We start from the raw sequence: 22668 nt of genomic DNA, 5'->3' as shown, positions 1-22668 counted from the left end.
AGAAGAATGACATCATAGGTAATGTCTTAACTTGTGCATGAATTGGATTGATGCCAGAGTTGCACAAAGTCATCAACCTCACTCTTCCAGAGTCATCAAAACCCAGTGGCAGGACAAAAATTAAGATAATTAGCAATGACCCATGATATGGATGACCACATCTCTGGTGTCTAACCAAGATCCAAGCTTCATTGTCACAGGAACAAATTTTTCTCATCTGTCTTTTCCTCAGGAGGATGTCTTCACATATTCTTGGTAGATATCCTCCTAACTGCCCAACAGGTTTGAGGTCTCTAGTTGACCCTCAATCTGCTTTAGCCCATCTGTAGAGAAGATTTTACCAAAATGGGGTCATTGCACATCATCAGAGATGCGAATTGGGTGAAAAGTAGATACCAAAAATGGATGAACAGCCCTGAAAAGGACTTGGTAAACCCTCACTCTAGAGGTGCTGAATCCTTACATATGTGTTCCAAGGCCCAATATCACCGAGGTTAATAAATGTAGAACCAGGAATAAAATCAGAGGAACAATGGCAATAATCTAATTTCTAGTAGTTCTCCTTTTGGGACCATGAGAAAGATGGCCAATTGAACAAAGAAATAATTTAAGTGAACAATAATTCATGTTTTCCTCACAATGACTTTGTAAGGGAGGTAATGATAGTATTTATCATTCCTACTTAAGTGAGGCTCAAAGAAGATAACTGTTGAATGGGTAATTGGAGATTAGGTTAAGAAAGTTTGGGGCATATTACAAGATGATTGTATACTTTGGCATTAAAGTCCCTTTTTTCTTGTTCCTGGAATATTCCCCCTATCTCTCAACAGCCTTCTCAATTCACTCTACAAAAGAAGCCTTCTCTCTGACCTACCTTCAACTGGCTTCCAGTCACCATTTTTTTTTTTTCTCCACCCATAGTTTGAGCTAGAGCTCAAATTCTGGTCTTCTGATTCCAGCCCAGAACTCTTTCATTATATCACACTAAAAACAAGACTTAACATCCCCTGCCTTCCAGCAGAACCATTATTTCTTCCCTCCCCTTGGCCCTGGGCAAATATATTCTGAAATAGGGCACTTAAGAGTATAGAGGTCTATTGTGTAAAATCAGTGAAAACTCCACTAATTAGGAATTGATGATAATGGAGAACAGGGACTAGACTTGAAGTTCACCTTTGATAAGTAAAACCTTTGTTCCATAGAAAGAGTACACCCATAATATGTACTAGATGAGAAGGGGGTGTGTGGCTATGTTTAAAAGAATTAAGAAAACAAAATCTTTCTAAGTACCCTCAAGCACTTCAGAAGCACTCATTTACATACAAACAATGGATTTGCTAATTATAAATCATTCTTATCTATTCAATTGACAGGTCCCTTAAGGCAATACTTGGTTAGCTCTTTGGAGTTCTTGTATGTACTTCAAAGTAATGCAACTGTAATATAATTGTATTTTAAAAAAAATTCTGTTGCACACTTTTCACTAATTCAGACTGACCTTTCCCCTAATTAATCTGAATTAATGAGGCTTTACTCTACTACACATTTCATCTTCATTTTATACCCGTTAATCTTGTTCTGTTCCCAAGTAGAGCCTTAATTTAAATTGAATTCTGGAAAATTGAGACTAGCATAGACAATGGGATTAATAAAAAAACATTAGCTTTTTCTTTTTTAGTTCTTACATTTGAGATTTGATAAAAGCAAGAAAATATCATCCTTTTATTTTACCACAGAAATAGCACTTAAAAAGCAATCATAGGAAAGTATGTGAATATCCAGACAAAACAAGCAAGGCTTGAGAATCACAATATATTTAAAAATAACTCTACTGGAAACTATAGAAAATCTATCCACTGGTTCATTCATTCATTAAATATTTATTGAGCATCTACTAGGTTCAGAACCCTATCATAGGTATTTAGGGAGGCTTAGAAACAAGGAAAAATATATATATATATAACCTCTCCTTGTCCTCTAGGAGTTTATAATCTAAGTAAGGAAATGAGATCTTTGACAGGAAAAAATGCTGTCCTCTGGCTGCTTTCCCAACTCCCACTAGGACAGGGAAATAAATTGGTAGTACCCATAGAGACTTGTCCTCTCAAGGTTCTACAGGTAACTGACAGGTTGGGATTTCCAATGTTGCAACTCATGAGCCCCCACCCAGTACTCCCCAATATCAATAAACCACGTGATATAAATTAGCTTTTAGAAAGAGGATTCATTAAGTGGATTTAGCAAGAACAATAGTTACAGAAACTTCCCCAAGTTAGGGGGCATTCTCTCTCCTTTGCATCTACAAGGATCTTGGGAAGAATGGACTCAAACTCAGAAAGACAATAGATTCCTGCTTAGTGGAAGTCCTTTTCTCTCTTTGTGGAGTTCCCATGACCCAGTTTCCTGCACAGTTCTGGGGACTAGTACTCATGTAGAGTTCTGAAGCTGCCGGTGTGTCTAGTTTGTCCTCAGTATGTCTCTCAGTTCCCACTGCATGCTTTATCTACTATTAGGTATTATATCTAGGTGTAATGCCGGAGAAACTGAGGCAGGAGAGAGATTAGAGAGTTTTTAATATTTTATTAATGGGAGAGTAAGATTGACTGGACAGGACTCATGTCTCAGATTATCCAGTCAGACAGAGATAAGTATACTGGGACCAAGGAATCCATATTGGTCCCAGGGCTGGAGGACCCAAAGAATCCAGTGTCCAGCATACAGCTGCCAGACGCCATTCTCCAGCCATGAATGGAGGAACAACAACTTCTTAAATACCTTTTTGGAGACAAAGAAGAGAAAGGGAGGGAAAGTTTTTTTATCAGGGAGGGGAAGCCATAAAACCTAAAAATTCCAGAGACAAAGAAGTAAAGATATCATGGGTTGGTCTTGGAATATTCTAAAGGAATATTGTAAATCCCTAAAAGAGTCAGGAGAGCTACTCTTTTATCTTGCTAATTTATAACCCAAGAGCGAATAATCCTTAGTTTTACTGGGTCAGAGACAGAACAGTTAAGGTAACTGAGACAGGGAAACTGAGTCAGGACAGTTAAAGAAAACTGTGGCATAACATTCCACACTCTTTCTCCTAAATATTCAAACCTTTGAATCTTAGCACCTTCCTCTAGATACCCAGGAGGTCTTTGACCCACCTTATGTAAAGCAAATGAGTCAAAAATAAAACTAGAAAAATGTAAGGACTCATATGGCAAGAGCAAGTCTCTCCCTGATAACCCCAGAGTTAACAGCTGTACAAAGGCTCCCTTGTTGCAAGCATGTCAGGTCCTCTACAGTTCTGGAGCACCATCTCAGCCAGAGAATCCAGTTTGAGATGGACAGTTAGGTCTGTGGTCATTTGTGCACTTAACTCAGTCTCTGCTTACAAAGCAGCAGGGTCCAAGGCCCATTCAGAGAGGCAGCCCTCTCCATGGGGGAAGGATGAGGCTTGTAGTACTCCACCCGTCCCCACCCAGAGAAACAGGACTGCTATTAGAATACAGATTTCTGAGCAGATTATGCACAGTTAGACCATCAAGGCAGGCAAACTCCAAACTTTTTAGGTGCCTCAAGCCAAACTTCAAGGTCCTTTGAAATGCTGAAATACTTAATGAACTGGGGTTACAGGAATGGAAAAACAGATCAGAGACTGCCAGTGTCAGGACAGGTATCTAATTTCTAAAACTTTTCTAAAAAATAATCTCAAAACTGAGTCTGCCAGGGAAATTTTAACAAAATAAGGGATTCTAAAACTAAAGCATCCAAATTCAATCTGAACTAAGTGAGATCGGGGGTGGGGCAGAGATGCCTAAGGCAAAGTGAATAGGAAGCTAGGGGTTCTCATTCTTTCAGGTATTTTGAAAAAAAATATATCAGTTTCCCCAATGTTCTATCTCTACCTCCCTTTTTTTTTTCTCACGGAAAGGAATTATCAAATGACCACAAGAACAAATCAAAATCCCTATACATAACAGACTAATACAGTAGCATTTCCTTAAAAAGGCCTAAAAAGCCCTCAAACATAACAGCAATAATTACATAGTTTTAACAAATCCATATCAAATCTTAAACACATAGAAATAGATGATCCAGGTAAGGTTTAACAGTCAGTCATCAACCATTCCCAAAGTCCCTCATATCAGTCCAAAGTACACTCGATGCAGGGTCCAGTCCATGGTCTCATTTTTAAAACTTCTGCTTCAGGCTATGAAGTGACAGGAGGCTCTCATTCCTTGCAGAGTGGGTGTGTGCCGTGGTGACAATCAAAGCTGATCAAAGCTGATCCAGGTTCCAGAAGCAAGTCAATATCTGTAATTTGACCAAAATCTAGAATAAAAACACAAATCTAACACAAAGATTAGATCAGTCTCAGATAGACTCAGTTCACCAGACTGTTGCAAAATACGAGGAGGCCAAAATAAATTGACGAGCAGTTTCCTACGTGAAGAGATGAGTTTGCTTTACAGGCCAAGCAAATGGCTGCAGTCTTACAGACCCCTGTTAATTGTCCACTTATCATGTAGAAACCTTAAAGAAACAAAACACAAATATCCAGTAACAGACAGATGACCAGGCGAAATACTCATTTGCCCAAGCATTTAGGATACAATGATTACATATGACCAGACTGAAAATAGCAAGGCATGACATAATTGAATTACATTAACAGTTCCATTGACCATTGCTCTGATCAGAGAGAGATCAGTTACAGAAGGAAAAATGCAAGAACATAACTATAACATAACATAAGCAGTTGAGTTTTAACAGCTTATCAATCAATTGTCCCAGTAACTGTCAGAGGGTGGAGCTTTAAAACTCCCAAATAGCATTAGCTAATTAACTCTAAGCCCAAAAACTCCAATAACAGATGTCATCAAATTTCGGATAAATCTTAAACAATTATTTATCATATCCTTATAAGTCATAACAGAAAGCAATTTTGTCTCAGTAAGTTCACAACTTAGAACAATTATCATATCTAGGTAGATGTTACATGAGTGAACATTATATACATACAAATCATTTTGCTTTTAAAATACCCAATACATAGAAAAATATCTCCAATTGCATATTGTCCATAACAAACATTTTCAAAAGGACAAAGAAAAAAAACTATTATGTTCAGAGGCCCTTTAAATAACCTCAGGATGACCCAATACAATCCATTTAAACTTTATACAAAAGACCCAATTCCACATAAAAGAATTCAAGAAGGTTTTTTTTAACATAGCAATTAAACTTTTAGAAATACTCAGACCAAAGTATGGATCACATTTATGACCATTTTCTTTTAACCAAAAAAAATTTATGTATCAAGAAACAAATATTCAATCAATTAACCTAAAATAAGCATGTCCTTAAAAATCAGTTTGCTGAACTGGCCGTAATCAGATAAGAAAAAAACGGCAGGAACATACTCAGCAGGGTGAGGGGCGGAGAGGATTCCATATGGCCATCCTTCCCCCACTCCTGACCCCCTAGAAAAAACTTCCCTCAGGTTCCCCACTCAATTTCCTACATGGGGATCCTTTTCAAGATTTAACCCATCAGTTTCCCAATATCAGGTTTCTTCCCAAATCCACCCATTTCCAACTTTCTCTTTCCCCCTGACTACATACTTAAACAATCTCCTTTCCTTTAAATGTTAGCACCTGCTCTTCTATATATATTTTTTAACTTTCCGAATTTTCAAATCCCTTTCAATCTATTTTTTTTTCTTTTCCTTTTTTTTTTTTCTTCCTTTCCCTTTTCTCCCTTTTTCTCACAGGCTGCTGCAGTCAGCCAGAGACAGAGAGAGAGAGAGAAAGATTTTTCAAACTTCTTGATATTTTCTAAGCCTGCAACACAGAGGCTGAATCCTTATCTCTTACAAGCTTACTAACTTTTAACACAGACACACACAAACAAACATGGAGCTCCAATTTACTATGCACAGTTGCAACGTTGTTTTCCAACCAACAACATAACAGACAAACCACACAGAACATAGAACATATATGACAGACTACACAGTTACAACATTAAGCAACATACCATACCCAGAGGGTATTCTCCAGCGTCCCAGAAAATACCCGTCTCAGAATTTGTAAACCCGTCGGCATTTATTCCGAGACCACAGGTTGCAACAACAGAACAGACCAGAACCAGAACCAAAACCAGATGGTACCCCAAAAGGTACCCAGACAGACTTACTCTCCCGAATGCCGAATCAAATGCCGAATCGATTTCGTTGTCCACTGTAGGCCGGACTGAGGCTGAAGCACTGCTTCCTTTTCCTAGGAGTGCTGGTCTTTTCTCAAGGAACAGTTCTCAAGGAACAGACCCAGGTCCTGAGCCCCCCTCAGGCCTAGGTGGAGACCGAGAGGTCTCTAATCTCTAATCCAGTTCTCAGTTTCTATTATCTCGCTGGGGCCTCCAAATTGTAATGCCGGAGAAACTGAGGCAGGAGAGAGATTAGAGAGTTTTTAATATTTTATTAATGGGAGAGTAAGATTGACTGGACAGGACTCATGTCTCAGATTATCCAGTCAGACAGAGATAAGTATACTGGGACCAAGGAATCCATATTGGTCCCAGGGCTGGAGGACCCAAAGAATCCAGTGTCCAGCATACAGCTGCCAGCCGCCATTCTCCAGCAATGAATGGAGGAACAACAACTTCTTAAATACCTTTTTGGAGACAAAGAAGAGAAAGGGAGGGAAAGTTTTTTTTATCAGGGAGGGGAAGCCATAAAACCTAAAAATTCCAGAGACAAAGAAGTAAAGATATCATGGGTTGGTCTTGGAATATTCTAAAGGAATATTGTAAATCCCTAAAAGAGTCAGGAGAGCTACTCTTTTATCTTGCTAATTTATAACCCAAGAGGGAATAATCCTTAGTTTTACTGGGTCAGAGACAGAACAGTTAAGGTAACTGAGACAGGGAAACTGAGTCAGGACAGTTAAAGAAAACTGTGGCATAACATAGGAACATTACTAACACTACTATTGACTCTGAGAAGAATGATAAATCTCCATATCTTCATACATTTTAAAGTTCACTGTCTCAGGAAGTCAATGGGGAGAGAATGGGGGAGAAATTCCATCTTGCTTCTCTCACCATACCAGGACAATTTCTTCTACCATCATTGGTCTCATCTCATTTAGACTCTCATTCTGAAAATGTTACTCCTGATCTGGTTTGCTGTAATATGCAGAGGCTCAGAGGTAGGACTAATTCTAATCCCAGTGTTTTCTTGTTTGTAATTTGTTTATACTAAGTGTCCCAAGCATTTCACTCCTAAATTTGATTAAAGACTTGTTTGTGCCTTTTTTTTATACCTTTGATGCTTGATTGATTCAGTAGAAAAATCTGGGCAATTATTTGGAGTAGATATACAAAACCCCACCATTAACAATGTAAAGTCATGTTGGTTGTTTCAAAATAAATAGAAGTGGTGATTTATTCTGCAGAAATTTGGAAAAGATTTAAATGGGTAGAGATAACCAAGGACAATAAAGGGGGAAGGTGAGACCTTCACAGACCTTCTCCAGAAGAAGAAAGGGATTTGGATTAGACAATATAAATGATTAGACAACTAAATGATTGCAAATTGAGGATGTCCCTATATGCATTAAACTCAAGATATGTTCAGCAAATGTTTACTATTGTAATGCCGAAGAAACTGAGGCAAGAGATTAGAGGTTTTTAATATTTTAATAATGGAAAATTTGGGCTCTTGTCTCAAAGTATCCAGCAATGAGCAAGTAATTCCAGAGACTTTTATAGGGCTCCAGCGATTAGGGAACCAAAGGCAAAGGAAGGGTAGAGTACTGGGTGAGCGAAAATTCCAGGAAAAGCCATAAATTCTGTAAGTTGGGAGTGAAGAAGGTGGTCAAGAAGGAGACAAGAAGTCTGGGCCAGAAAAGATAGAGGGTGCCACTTAGGTATTTGAGATAAACTATCTGGAGTTTTATGAATCTTTGGAATGCAGAGTGGCCAGAGCTCTACAGCCCTAATTATCTTAATCCTAATGGCCAGGAAGGGGGAGGGAGGTTGCCACCAGGTAAACTGAGGCAGAACAATTCAGGGAAATAGATAGGGAAACTGAGGTATTACAATTCAGAGAAACTGAGACATAATACTATGAGCCCTGACCTGTACTACATGCTAAAGACATGCAAAATATGATGCCTCGCCTTAAGGATTTTGCAATTATGTGCAAATAATAAGGAACACCAAGGGAGGTGGTACAGTGGACAGAATACAGAGCCTGAAATCATTAATATCTGAGTTCAAATCTGATCTCAGGCACTATCTGTATTATGGTTAGCAAGTCACTTTATTTTTCTGAATTGTAAATGGGTACATATTGAAAAAGGAAATGCAAAATAACTCTAGTACTAATCTTTGCCAAGAAAACCCCATGAACAAGATCAGGAGATCTCATATCTATTTGCCTGAATTCCTCATCTGTAAAATGGGTACACATTGTAAAAGGAAATACCAAATGACTCCAATATCTTTGCCAATGGGATACCAAAGAGTCATATCCATCTAAATATGTTGTTTTATAAACAACAGCAACAGAGAGGATAAGACAGACACACATAATGCTCTATATCACTCTTATATACTTACCATATTGAACCTTGTGTTTTTGTTATTTAGGTGCATGCCATAATCTACCTACTAGATTTAAACTTTTCAAGGGAGGAACCATTTTTAATTTAGCTTTGTATTTTTCTCCCTGTCAATTATAGTACTTTGAACATAATAGGTACTTAATAAAAGTTTGTTGAATATAATTTATTAATAACAATAACAACATATTTAGACAGTAATAACTTTATGTAATGCTTTAAAATTTAAAAATCACTCTACATCCAATATCTAATTTGAGCCTCATGGGAATCCTGTGAGGTAGGTACAATAGTTTTCCTTATTCCCATTTTACAGATGGAGAAATTTTGAGTAACATTCATGGTTACACATAGCCAGTAAGGTCAGTGCTAAAATTTGAATACTAGTTTTACTAGCTCCAATTCCAGCACTTTAGATAGTATCCAATAAATTATCAAATAAAGTGCTGAATTAAATATGTGTAAAAAGGTTTGCAGTAAGAATGAAGAGATTTGAATTCTAATTATTGATCTACCATTAACTAGCTTTGTGAACTGAAGCAAATCATTTAATTTCTCTAGCCTCCATTTTCTCACCCATAAAATAAGGATGTTGGAGTAAGGATCTATCTCTAGGGTCCAAAATGTATGATGCTGGCAATGAATGCTGTAAATAATCATAAAGGAGATATATCTGTATTCATTGTCATTATCAGAGAAGGTTTCTTTGGAGATGAAAATTGAGGTGGATCTTAAGAAAAGGGTAGAATTGCAAGGCAGAGAGTGGAAGGACATCTATGGTCATATACCAATCTCTCTCCATTTCCACAAACTTCTTAGACAAAACCACAAAATCCCAAAGCATTTTCCCCAATCCTCATAAGGACTTCTCAATCTTTTAAATATGCTCCAAATTAGTTTGTCTTGGCTGCAGTTAGACTGAAATTTTGTTCTTTCCTTCAAAACTGTTGGCCATTGTTTTCCGGCAGGTGCTGATTTGATGACACACATCTTGGGGAAAAATTTTCCTTTTGTTATTGACTGAGCAACAGTGTCAAAAACTGACCAAGGAGTTTAGGAGGGGGTAGTGGGGATGATCACTTTAGTTCTTTCTCTGTTGGGAACTTTCCAATTCAGTGGCTCAAATGTAGCAGGAGTAAAAGCATTTTAATTTTAGCATATTAGCTTTCATATCATTCAGAAATCTCCTAGGGTGCTTTTCAAACGGGAAGGAGCTTTACTTATAAACTGTGAAAATACAGCTAATCTCAGGGGAAGCTCATTTCTGTGCCGTAGTTGACTGGTGGGAAAGGAGAAAGAGGAAGAAGAGGAAGAGAAAGAAAGTACTACCCTGATTAAAAATTAACCATTTGGATTCTATGAAGCAGAAGATAGAGGCATTCTTTAAATTTTGTTTGAAAATAGAGCTTCTGGAAAAATATGGGAGGCTGGGAACAGAAAGAGCTTCAAAACAAATGCAACAGGAAAACCAGGTCTATTGGGCAGGCTGCTACTAGCTTCAGAAATAGTGGTGCCATCAGCTTTACATCAAGTATTGGATCTAGAAATTGTTCCTTTTTTCTATATATGATTAATTTAACATTATCTTCCCCTCCCTATAAATATTCTATTTTCAAATCAGACAGGCCTACTTGATGTTCCTTGTATATTTCTTTGAACATTATATTGCCTACCATGTCTTTTCATAGGTTGTTCCTCCAAGTTTGTAGTATTTTCTCTTCTTATCTTTGCCTCTTGTAATTTTTAGCTTCTTTTGAGATTCAGCTCAAATACAGTGTTTGCCAAGACCTTTCCTGATTCTCTAAGTTGTAAGTTCTTTCCTCTTGAAAAATGTTTTGGTAGCATAATTGTGGAGGTGTGTAATAGAAGAATTGCACATGTTTGACATATGTTGGATTCCTTGCTGTTGAGGGGAGGAGATAGGGGGAAGAGATTGGAGGAAAAAATTTAGAACACAAGGTTTTGCAAGGGTATATGTTGAAAACTATCTTTGTATGTATTTTAAAAAGTAAAAAAAAAAGCTATTATTGAAAAAAAAAATAAAGTGGTCCCAAAAAGCAAAAGAAAAATGTTGTAGTAAATGAAGAGGGGAGGGAAGAGTTGATCCCTTATAGCTGACTGATAAAATCATAGAAGGAAGAGATATTAAAATGTTAAGTGAGTGCAAAGATGTTATCCATTTATCAGGTGTGAAGTTCTCTCTATTTGAATTAGAATTTGCTAGTGGCTGCTGAAGATTAGCCTTGTTCCTCCCCATCTATTCCCTCTCCAACCCTCAAGCAAGTCAGACAAGAGACAGATACAGGGAATGAGACACCTGAATGTCAAAAGAAAAGCTTTCTATGGAAGAAGAATCACACTCCTGAGAAGGAAATCATTCAATTTCTTGGAGTGGGAGACATTGCTCTTTGTTGCCATCAGTCATTACTATCTTACCCTGTAGCTACTCACCCAACAATATACACTATACTTAGTGAAAAAAAAAGGATCAGTGGGGAGAACTCTGAGAAATAGGCCTGCTGGCAGCAGAGAAGAGAGCTAACTATAGATTCAAGAGAGAATTAGCCCTGGCCATTGGAAATTGAACTTTTGAGGAACAGCCCTAAGGAAGCCAACAGAGACTCTGTGCCCTTGGGAGAGTAGTGTGAGGACATGAGAAAAGGATCTATAAGGCTGAAGGCACTAGTTACCCTGACCATATGTGCTCCCTATATATGTGCTTCACTCCCATATATTCCATATATGAGGTCTATTTGTGGGAGATACAGGTTTATGAGGGGAAATTTTTGCAGCCATTGTTCTGAAGAAACTAGAGGCTAGTCATGTCTTTGTACTATATTTAACATATTAATACCTTGCCTCTGGGGAACATATTCTTTTTTTGTGACTTTGTCAGCTAGGTTTGGGGATGAAGAGTCAGGAAGTAACATCATTCCCACTAGATACAGCTTTTTGATTTCTCTCTCTCTCTCTCTCTCTCTCTCTCTCTCTCTCTCTCTCTCTCTCTCTCTGTATACATTATCTTCTCGATTCTAACTATAGATATAATAATGTATATTTCTTGAAAAGAAGGACTGCTTCCTTTTTATTGTTCTATCTCTAGTAACTACTACAAAGCCTGCCACATGATAGGTGATTAATACATGCTTGTTGCTTTAAATTTGCTGGCCAAATATAATATAATCCAACAAATATTTATTAAATGTTTACTATGTACAAAGATACTATGCTAGGAAGTGAAGATATAATTATATCTATACCAACACACAAATTTCAATATAGAATTTGATAACTTCAATAATGAATAGAGAGCACTAACACATAAGGAATTAGGAAAGGCTTCCTATAATTGAATATTACCCATGATAGGATAATATATACACTAATGTGCTGTTAGTAGAGCTATGAACTAGTCAGAGCATTCTGGAAAGCAATTTGGAACTATGCCCAAAAAGCTATTAAACTGTGTATACCTTCTGACCCAACTATGCTATTACTAGGTTTATATCCCAAAGAGATCAAAGAAAGAGGAAAAGGAGTCATATGTGAAGAAATATTTATAGCACCTATTTTTGTGATAGCAAATAATTGGAAATTGAGGGAATACTCATCAATTGGGGAATGGTTGAACAAGTTATAATATATAAAATATGCTAGAATGCTGTTGTGCCATAAGAAATGATGAAGGGGATAGTTTTAGAAAAACCTTTGAAGACTTATGTGAACTAAAGCAAAGTGAAGTGAACAGAACCAGAAGAACAATTTATACATTAACAGAAAGATACTCAACTTTGAAAGACTAAGTAATTGATGAAAACAATGAACAACTATAATTCCAAAGAATTCATGATGAAACATATCTATTGCCAGATCAAATACTGATGGACTCAGAGTGCAGATTGAGGCATATTTTGACCTCTTCCTTCCGGCCTCTTTCTCTCCTTCCCACCTCTTTCCTTCCCTCCCTCCCTCTCTTCCGTCTTTCCTCCTTTCTTCCCTTCCTCTCTCTCTCTTTCTTTCTCTCTCTCTCTCTCTCTCTCTCTTTCTTTCTTTCTTCTTCCTTCCTTCTTTCTTTTTTTCTTTCTTCTCCTTCTCCTTCATTCCTTTCTTTCTTCCTTTCTCCCCTCTTCCCTTCCTGTATTCTTTCTTTCTTTTATTCATTCATTCTTTCTTTCTATCCCCATCTAGTAAGGATATGTATTTTATATGACTATACATAGTTCAAATGTATTTTGTTTTTCTTGACTTCTCAATGGGTAGGGGAAATGGAGGGGAAGGAGAGAGAATTTGGAAGTGAAAACAGAATAAAATTGAATTTTTAAAATATGAATGGAGTGCTCCAAATAATAATATGAAAAATGCAACAACAACAACAACAACCTCACATTCAACAAATTTGCAGAGATGACAATTCTATTGAGTCAATGTTGGAGGAGTTGTGTAAAGATAGGTACATTATTATATTGTGGGTGGAGCTATGATTTAGTACAAGATGTAATAAAGCAATTTGGAATTGTGTAAAGACTAAAATGTAAAAAAAAATTTTTTTTAAAGTGGCACATGGAATTATCCTTGTGAAGATAGGACTTTTAAGAGGCAAACTCAGGATTATGTAAATCTGCATACAAAAGAAAAGTATAACAGTAAAACTCTTTAGTCAATTAGTCATTATTCAAACATTTATTATATGTTTACTGCAGGCCAAAAGTTGGTATTAGGGATACAAAGATAAAGATGAACAAAACAGTTACTGCCTTCAGGATGATTATATTCCACTGAAGAAAACCACAAATATGTATAGGTAGATAAAAATAAAGTAAATAATGGGGTGGATGGGAGGAAATGACACCAGGAGCTGGGGATCAGGAAGGACCTCATGTAACATGTAGTATTTGAAGGAAATTAGAGAATCTAAAAGGGAAGGTACTTTCCAGGCATTTAGAGGGGGAAGGAGGTAGGTATGGATTTTGCCAGCTTCTTTGCAAAGAAAGGAGATGGATCAAGAAATTGATAATTTTGAATTGATGAAGAAATTTCTCTTCTTTTTTTAAAGTGTTTCTTGATGTAAGTAGACATTGGTTACTCTTAAATTACTTGTGCTCATTTTTTCCTAAACTAATAGGGTAACAGTTTTTGCTTGTTGAGGGACCACCCCAAGGATAGTGTTGAGTATAAAACTGGAATTTGACTATTGCTAGTTGATAGATGACTAGATGAGTGAATTTATAGCTTCTACTTTCTCATTAAGTTGACTAGCCTCTTACATTTTCTATTCACTAGTTGACCCACCCATGTAGTTTATCTGATAATATCATTACTCTTCAAATAGTTTTCATAAACACAAAAGTTTGAGGTATTTTAGAGCTCACATTAATAAAAGGGACATTCTCAGTGGCCAAGAGTTCAGATTTCTTTGGTAGTTCCAAAGGGACCTTGTGGCCCACTTGCCTCCTGGGTACTTTCTCCATGAAGCGGTAAAGAGATATCCAGGTTCCAGTGAGGTTGACAAAGTAGAAAGTGGTAGGAAGAGGAGACCTAACGAATGTTTAATTTTTTCCTCACTTCATTCATCCTTCTCCATCTGACATGGCAGGTGTGCTGAGCAAGAATGGTGTGTGAATCGATTTGGAGACAATCAGTGACACGACAGCGAGCTGAGGCCGCGCACCGAGCCATCGATCGCCTCCAAATCAATTTGCACACCGCTCCCGCTCAGGTCACCTGCCATTTCAGACAGGGAAGGGAACAGTGAAGTGAGAAGGAAATTACGTGGGGGTAGACTGGGGCACCTCTTTCAGGAACGTGGAGGTCAGTCTCCAGCCACCTTCCCGTCTCCATCCTTCAGAGAAGGACATACCAAGCCGACCTCAGAACCGGCTCTGTTTTGCTCACAGCTGGCAGGTACCTTGAATTGCCCGGGAGGGAAAGGAAGCTTGAGGACTGCAGTGAAATGGGGCCACTTTGAAAATCCATCAGCCTTAACTCACCTCTGGGGTTTGGGCTGTGACTGTCATATCCTAAGAGCTATTTCAGAAAACCCAAATTGCCAGCAGTAATAATGTGTTCTGCCCCGGGACTGGCTTTCATTTGTGTCTCTCAATGCACTTCACAATTAATTCTCACCAACCCCTGCCTCCCACAAGCTGGGAGGCCCTAAGGGAGGCACATGGCAAGGCCTAGAATCTTTGTCAATCCCCAGTGAGAAGGGAAGGACCTTCTCCATTGGGAAGACAAGAAGCTAAGTCCTACGTCTTGTCCAAATAAGCCAATGATGTGATCCTTCTCTCTCTCTCTCTCTCTCTCTCTCTCTCTCTCTCTCTCTCTCTCTCTCTCTTTCTCTCTCTCTCTCTCTCTTTCTCTCTCTTTCCTTCCATCTTTCTTTTTTCTTTCTTTCTTTGTTTCTTCTCCTTTCTTTCTTTCTCCTTCTTCCTTCCTTCCTTCCTTCCTTCCTTCCTTCCTTCCTTCCTTCCTTCCTTCCTTCCTTCCTTCCTTCCTTCTTTCTACTCTACCTGCATATATATATATATATGGAATAGGGAAGACATTAAGGAGCTTAACTAATAATATCCTGGAGTTTTGGCATCCTATGTTGGATTAAAAAGCAAAGGTAAGATTACACTCTACCTTCCAAAACTGAAGACATGACCTTGCTATAGTGACTGGTCTGGCTTCCAGACTCCACATCTCTCCAATCCCCATATCTGAGGCTACTTAATTCCTTATACAGAATCTTAAACTAGTTCTTTATAGTGTAGGACTACTCTAACGCCTAAGGCAGAGGTCCTTCCTGATTCCTAAGTTCTTGGTGCCATATCCCTTCCTCCAAGCCACTCCCGATCCCATTATCTTGCATTTATTTTGTTTACAATTTATATGTTTGATGTTTTCTTCAATGGAATGTAATCTTCTTGAGGGCAGGACTCATGGATACATAATTCAGAATTCTGCCAACTTTACTGTTGGTTCCGCTGTGACTCAATGCTCTCAGTTTATGAATTGGGCAATTTTCTTGTTCTTGTTCTTTGTGATCAAGCTCTCACCTTGTACCTCTTCAAGTATCAACATAAAAGAGGCAGAGGCATGAGGGAGCTCTAATTATGTCTCCATTGAAATATCAGAGAGAATAGATAGTAGTAGTAATAGAAAAGACTAGTTCCCAGCCACAAAAAAAAAGGCAGATTTCATTAGATATAATCTTTTTAGCAAAGACCCTAAAAGGATTTTTTTTGGTCTCAGATCTTCATTAGGGGAATCTCTGGCTTCTTGTTTCTACCTCAGGCCCTTGGATTTTTTACTTCTTAGCCTTGTGTTTATGTTTAACTGTACCTCCCCAGGTGGAGATTTTCTTTTCGTTTTCTTTTTCTTTTCTTTTTTTTTTTTTTTTTTTTTTCAGGTAGAGATTTTCTTTCAGCTCTAGAGATTGCCCTATTCACCAGTGTGCAGATTAGGTACAGTAATTCAGTTCTAATAGATGGATCCTTCTTTGGTCATAGGACATTTAGAGCTAGAAGAGATCTTAAAGGCTATTAAATCCAAGACCCTCATTTTGTGGATGAGCAAACTAAAGCCTACTCATAAAAGTAAAGAGATTTGTCTCAGGTCACAGCAGTACTAAGTAGCAAGATTGAAATTTGAACCCAGGGCCTCTGACTTAAAATCCAGTGTACATTTCATTATCCCGTTTCCTTTTTCAATGTGATCTGTTTATCTTTGCTTATGAGCAAGCCATGTCTAAGTCTTACTTTGCTTTCAACTCTTCCTAAAGCTTAGAGACCTGAATCCCATCCATATGTTAGTGTCAGAGCTTCCATTATCTGTTGCCTGATATTTATGGTGATTTAGTTGCCCTGGTGCTTAGTATCAAAGTCCTTGGCAAAATATTCCATATCAGCCTGCCAAGACAACTCCAATAGCTTCCCATCTCTCTGACAGTGACCACTAGTCAAGATGGACTTTTGCCTCTAATCTGCAAACAAATTCCTCTGACTCTTTCCTAGCTACCCAAGCTTCCTTTTATTGCCAAAATCTGGTACCTGCACATTCCCTCCCCTGTTTCAGCAGTTGCATCTAATGTCCTGTTCTTGACAGTTCTTGATCTATCCTGTTCTGTTCCCAGGGTGTTGATACTGACCTTTAAGTGCTAGATCTATGGGCACTAGACATCTGAAAGGTTGGTTATGCAATAAACATTTATTAAACACTTACTACTATGCTGTGCACCAAGCACTGTACTAAGGACTGGGAATACAACCAGTCCCACTAAATACCTTTGGTAAATGTTGTCCAGCTTGGAAAGGTAGAGATGATCAGACCTATTGCTATCCGTGCCAGGTCACAGAGATTCAGAGATTAGATTATTCCTCCCAAATTGTTGGGTTTTGATTCTCAATATGTCAGGCTACTAGCTAAAATTAATAGAGAAGAATGGATTGTTTTTATCCTCTTCTGTTTTCAGATTAAGAAAAGTTGTATGTGTTTTTGTGTGTGTTTAATGCAGTTTTATTGTTATTGAATTGTTTCAATCATGTACAACACTTTGTAACTCCATTTTGAGGTTTCTTTTGTAAAGATGCTAGAGTGGTTTGCCACTTCCTTTGCCAGCTCCTTTTATTCATGGGGAAACTGAGGCAAACGGAGTTAAGTGACTTGCACTGGTAGTAAATGCCTGAGTTTAGATTTGAACTCAAGAAGATGAGCCTATCTGGTTCCAAGCCTAATGATCTGTCCACTGAAGCTATTCCCCAAACCACTAGACAAATTTGTGTGGTCCACTCCATAATTTGGCTATTAAAGACAATCAAATCAAATTCACAAAGAATAGTTATAGGAAGAAAAAAAGAGGAAAGACTTCAGGCAGTCCTGTGATCTGCCTCCTTCCACACACAGATGCACACACACACACACACACACACACACACACACACACACAAACTTTCCCCATCTCTGTGTAAAAAGTAAAATTGTCTTCATTCAAATGGTAGAAGGCTAAATGGACGAATTTAATAGTATGTATGAGGTATTTTGCACAAAGGAGGTATTTATATTTCATAGAATCAAGAACTTCAAGGTTGGAAAGGATTTCGGCAGCTATTTAGTCACCCTCTTATTGATTATTTGATAGGCTTCATGGAAATTTTAGGGATCATTTTTTAGAATCAGTCTACCCAAAGTTACAATATAGGGTGATGGTGGGCTTCGTCTGAGCACCAAAATTTAGAGGGTCCTATTGAGCATGTGTGCTCCATCAGCAGATAAACACAACTGAACTTAGTATTCAACAATTTGTTAAGGTAGGAAATTATCAGATGTTTTGACTCTTCTAAGCTATAAAATCTCAAGTGATTTGGCCCATTTCCATTCAACTTCTTTGTTTTTTGCGTTGGTCTCCCCAGTAGGGTATTGTAAGGTTTATCTTTCCCTATATACTCTTTCTCCAATCAAGAGGTGGTGGGGAAAATCTGAATGAAGTCCCCTCTACTTCCAAATAAATGTATCTTAAAAAGTCGAATGTGATGTTCATACTCTTTGTTCCATATTTCTTATGCTTTTCTCTAGGATCAGAATTGCAAGTTACAAACTCTGAGCCTGTCTCATTCCATATGGAAGAAGAAAAATGTTTTAAAAAGAAGACTGGGAGAGTAAAAGAAAGCATGTACCTGGGTGCCCTAACTCTGCTTTTGATTTCTAAGACAAACTAAAATAAAATTGAGCCCTTTCTCTGCTTACTCTCATAGATTAACATTTCTGAGGTGAAAATTCTCCATAAATGCCAAATTCAGAATAATAATAATAGATGGCATTTACATAGCACTTTAAGGTTTGCAAAGCGCTTTACAAATATTATCTTAAGGGTTTGGAACACAAAGTAATGAGGAACAATAAAGATTTGCTCCATTTTAAGGCTCTTATTCTTAGTCACTTTTTTTAGATCCAGGTTTATATGTGTTAACATGTATGTTCAATGAAGAATGAGAGAATAGGTTGGAGAAGACTTCTTTTTACCTGATTGGAGAAGAGCAGAGAGAATGCAGAGAGTAAAAAGGAAGCAGCTGCAAGAATTCAAACTAGAACTCAGGTATCCTGATTCTCAAGTCAAAGCTCTTTAATAACAGCTGATATTTACATACATTGTTTCATTTATTCCTTACAACAAACCCTGTGAGGTAGATACTATAGGTATTGCTGGTCTTATTTCACAGATAAGGAAATTGACATTCAGATACTTAACAATGTTCATATGATTGGTATGAGGCAGGATTCAAATATCTATCTATCTCTGTCCCAAGTTTGTTTATTGAAAATATTCTTTTAAACAAATATTTGTTAATGAATATTTGTATTAGATGATCCAACTCTCGTCTTCTAGTTCAACTTTGCAAGAATTTACTTATCTTATTAGAAGTGATTATATCATTTTTATATGTCCATTTTTATTGATTGTATCAAATCATTGTTACCTATTATGATATATTAATTCATTCACTATGCATTTATTAAACACCCAGAATTCTGCTAGGCATTGGGACTTCCACAAATCCAAAGATTCGACTCTTATTTGTAGGAAAATTAAAATGCTAACTTCCAAGGGGCATAAACATTTCACTAAAAACTAAAATATGTTAAAATAATAAAACAGCAAAAACAACTCAGAGATGAAGGCTCTTTTTGTTTTTGTTTTTTAAGTTTCCAAGGCTGGCTGGTCAACAGGTGAGCCTTTGAGGTCGCAACGCGGCCACGGGAGGTGCAGTACCAAGTTTCAGCCTCACGATGGCGGCAGCTGCCTTCGGACGCTGGGCTGCCGCTGATGACTGCGGCCGGCCAGCCGGGAGACAAAGGCTCCCCGGGGCCCCTCCCCCGCCCGCGCGGAACCCCGGGCAGCCCAGCGCGCGATGTGGAAGCGCGAGCGGAGGTGTGCTCGCGGAACCGGGCTCGTGCAGACCGTGGGCAGGAAATGGGGCTCGAGGACCGTTGCCCAACGATATCTCTTCCTTTCTTCAAGGCGGGGGTGCCCCCCACAATGAGTAGAAAACAACTTTGAATCGCCGGGAAACTCGTGGAACTCCCTCCTAGGGAAGTACAAGGAAAATGGGGCGCCGAAGTTTAAAACTGTCTTCCAGCATCTCACGCAATTTCTCTTAGCTCTCTCTGTGCCCCTCGGAGAAATTCAGTCAGCGCCCTGAATTTGGGGCAAAAATCTTTTTCTTTCTTAAAAAATGATACTGATTCCTCATACTTTGCCCCCAACCACCGAAGTACATTTATGGTGGGCAATTCTTGGGTTGCATGAACCCCTCCGGGACTGCAAGGAGCTATGAGGTTTTTAACGGAGACCTAGTGCTTGGCAAGCTGACCTGATTCTCCCCTAAGCCTCTCTTCCTTCCCTGTAGGGATTCTCTCTTCTCCATATCTCTAGGGAGCTACCAATCTCTTTTAATGGCCCCGGCCATCTCTTAACAGTTGAGTATGTAGCCATATTATTGTAAAACTAATGATTATTATGGCTCAGGATTCAGTAAGGGCAGCATACCATAATGGAAAGCTTCACTACCGGATCTGGTTTCAAGGGTTGGCTTTGCTACTTACTATCCTTTGTGACCCAGAGTATGACACACATATGTATTTTATGTATATTTGTGTATATGTACATATAAATACATGGATACATAGATACACGTGCATATACTTATATACAAATACATATATGTGTATATTCATATTTATATCTATATATCTTTTCTAGGCTCTCAGTTTGAAATCCGTAAATGGAGTGGAGATTGGGACCCCAACAGCTCCAAAACTAAGACACTTATGAAAATTCCCAGCCAATCTGAATAAAATTAATGCTTAACATTTGGCGGTTGTTTTTGAGGAGGTGGGCACTGAACAGGGAGAGGAAGGAAAAGAATGGTATCAGCTGGTTTTTTTTGAACAATGTTAGAAAAGATCTGCTGTCTCGATCATCTTCTCACTGGAACTGGAGGTGGGGTAGAATGTGAAATGAAGAAAAGTTATTCTCCTGCTGCTGGTCTGTATGGCAGCAGTTTAGTGGGAGAATTTTCATCATAATGATCATTCTTTAGAGCAGGGCTTCTTAAACTTTTTCCACTTGTGACCCCTTTTTGCCAAAGAAATTTTTACATGATCCCTAGGAATATGAAATATGTATATAAATGAAATATTTACTGATAATAAATCATAATTTTTGACTCTCATATTTGATTACAAATCTCCACTGTTTAAGAAGCTGAGCTTTAGAGAATGGATCTTAGTTAACTCTATTCTGCCTCTTGACAAAGTCAGGGAACTGGGTGTATGCAGTCAGTGTTTTTGCAGGTTGATTTTTTTTTTTTATGTGATCAGTTTCATCATTAAAATTTACTAAATGCTTTTGAACATAAATCTTATGTATGCTACTCTTTAAGAGTAAATTAAACACAGGACTCGAGGTTCTAAAGGAACTAACAGAATGTTTGAAGTATTGTGTGTGTGTGTGTGTGTGTGTGTGTGTGTGTGACTGTGTGTGACTTTCTGTTCCCAGCTGGTCGTTGTAGACAGAGGACTTAGATTTGAAACCTGGATATCACAACTCTTCAGATGGTGCAACAGATAGAACATTGGACGGCTTCTTGTGTTTGAAACCAGTCTCAGTCACTCATTAGCTGTTTGTCTCAGGGCATGTCATTTAACCCTGTTTGCCTCAGTTTCCTGTATGATGAGCTGGAGAAGAAAATAGTAAATAATTCCACTTTCTTTGCCTAGAGAACCTCAAATAGGCTTACAAAGTCAGACATGACTGAAAGAACCGAACTCTTCAAATGCCTATATAACCAATGTACTTTAACATCCCTGAGCCTCTCAGTTCCCTCATCTGTAAAATGAGGAGGTTGGACTAGGTAATCTCTAAAGAGCCTTCCAATTATAAATCCTATGATTCTGCATCAAGGATTATGTCCTGACTACTATGGGCATGAGGTAAATATTGAACCAAATACTAATTCAGTAAAAAGGCTGAGATGAACAAAATGAACACCAGGATAATGATGGGGACTAATAGGGAAATCCCCTTTTCATTCAACAGAATTCTTTGGGTGTTAGATCCAATCTTTCATTCACCATTATAACTATTGAGTATAAAACTAACAACTTCTCTACACCAACACTAACATGATTCTTAACCTATTTTAGGTCAGTGAGGGTTACTGAACAACAACTAGCTGAAGTAGAAAAAGATAGGGATTGGGAAGAGGTTTAACCCTTCCCCAAACTTAAGACAAACTCTTTCCCCGCTTCCTTTCTTTTTACATCTTGCTCTATGCTACTTTGCCTTTAGCGTATGATAACAATTCTGTTATATTTCTGTGTATCATGGTCAGAAGGAAGCTTTATCACTAGGAAATACCATATTCTTTTATCTTTGGAGGTAGAGGAAAGGGCATCAGGATGGGTGGGTAACTTTCAGTTTAGGGAGCTCTCACTATGGAAACATTCTCTACCAATGAAATGCAGCTCCACAGCTTTTTTGTAATTTAAAGTCTTGGAGAATTGCTTGTAGCTGTTAGAGATTAAATGACTAGCCCATGGTCATACAGCTACTATTAATGTCAGAGGTGGGACCTAAACTCAGCTCTTTACTTCAAAGAATCTGCCTCGCTATATTCTAGATAATTAAAATTAAGCTAGGTCTTTTTATTTTGGGTGGAGTGGAAAAGGAAGGTCCTTGAAAGCTCTTTGAAGATTGGTATACCCTTTAACCTCCTAAAGCATTTAGAAACAGAACTGATGTAGAATAAGGCGGATTGTAGTGTCCTAACACAATGCTTCCCATATAGTAGGGACTCAGTAATATTGTTGAATGAATGAATAAATGACGAGGAAGGGATATGGACACTTTCCCCCCATCTTTTACATGTAAACTAAGAGATGTTCTCAACCACAACAAATAAAGGACAAGGGGAAAAATAGTTAAACACACCTAGAGCTCCATCCAAACAAAAGAAGAAAGAGACTAAACAAGCCCAAGGTTTTCTATTTCTCCCTGAGCCAAGTAATCCCT

The 22668-nt window shown here is 38.1% G+C and overlaps 1 long non-coding RNA gene across 2 annotated transcripts in view; it reads right to left on the bottom strand.

Annotated features, from left to right (window-relative positions):
- LOC127548108 (uncharacterized) overlaps nt 1-22668 on the bottom strand; it is a 65675-nt gene that overhangs the window by 11849 nt on the left and 31158 nt on the right. Inside the window, exon 4 of one of the 2 annotated variants that reach the window (XR_007950321.1) lies at nt 18694-21332. The exons of the other annotated variant lie outside the window; for it this stretch is intronic. This is a non-coding gene — a long non-coding RNA (uncharacterized LOC127548108). Of the gene's footprint in view, nt 1-18693; nt 21333-22668 lie in introns of those variants that run through there. 2 annotated transcript variants of the gene reach the window in all.

The sequence above is a fragment of the Antechinus flavipes genome, chromosome 2, assembly GCF_016432865.1.
Source record: "Antechinus flavipes isolate AdamAnt ecotype Samford, QLD, Australia chromosome 2, AdamAnt_v2, whole genome shotgun sequence".
Classification (NCBI taxonomy): domain Eukaryota; kingdom Metazoa; phylum Chordata; class Mammalia; order Dasyuromorphia; family Dasyuridae; genus Antechinus; species Antechinus flavipes.
Note: the sequence above shows the minus strand (reverse complement) of the source record. Positions and strands in the feature narration are given on the sequence as shown.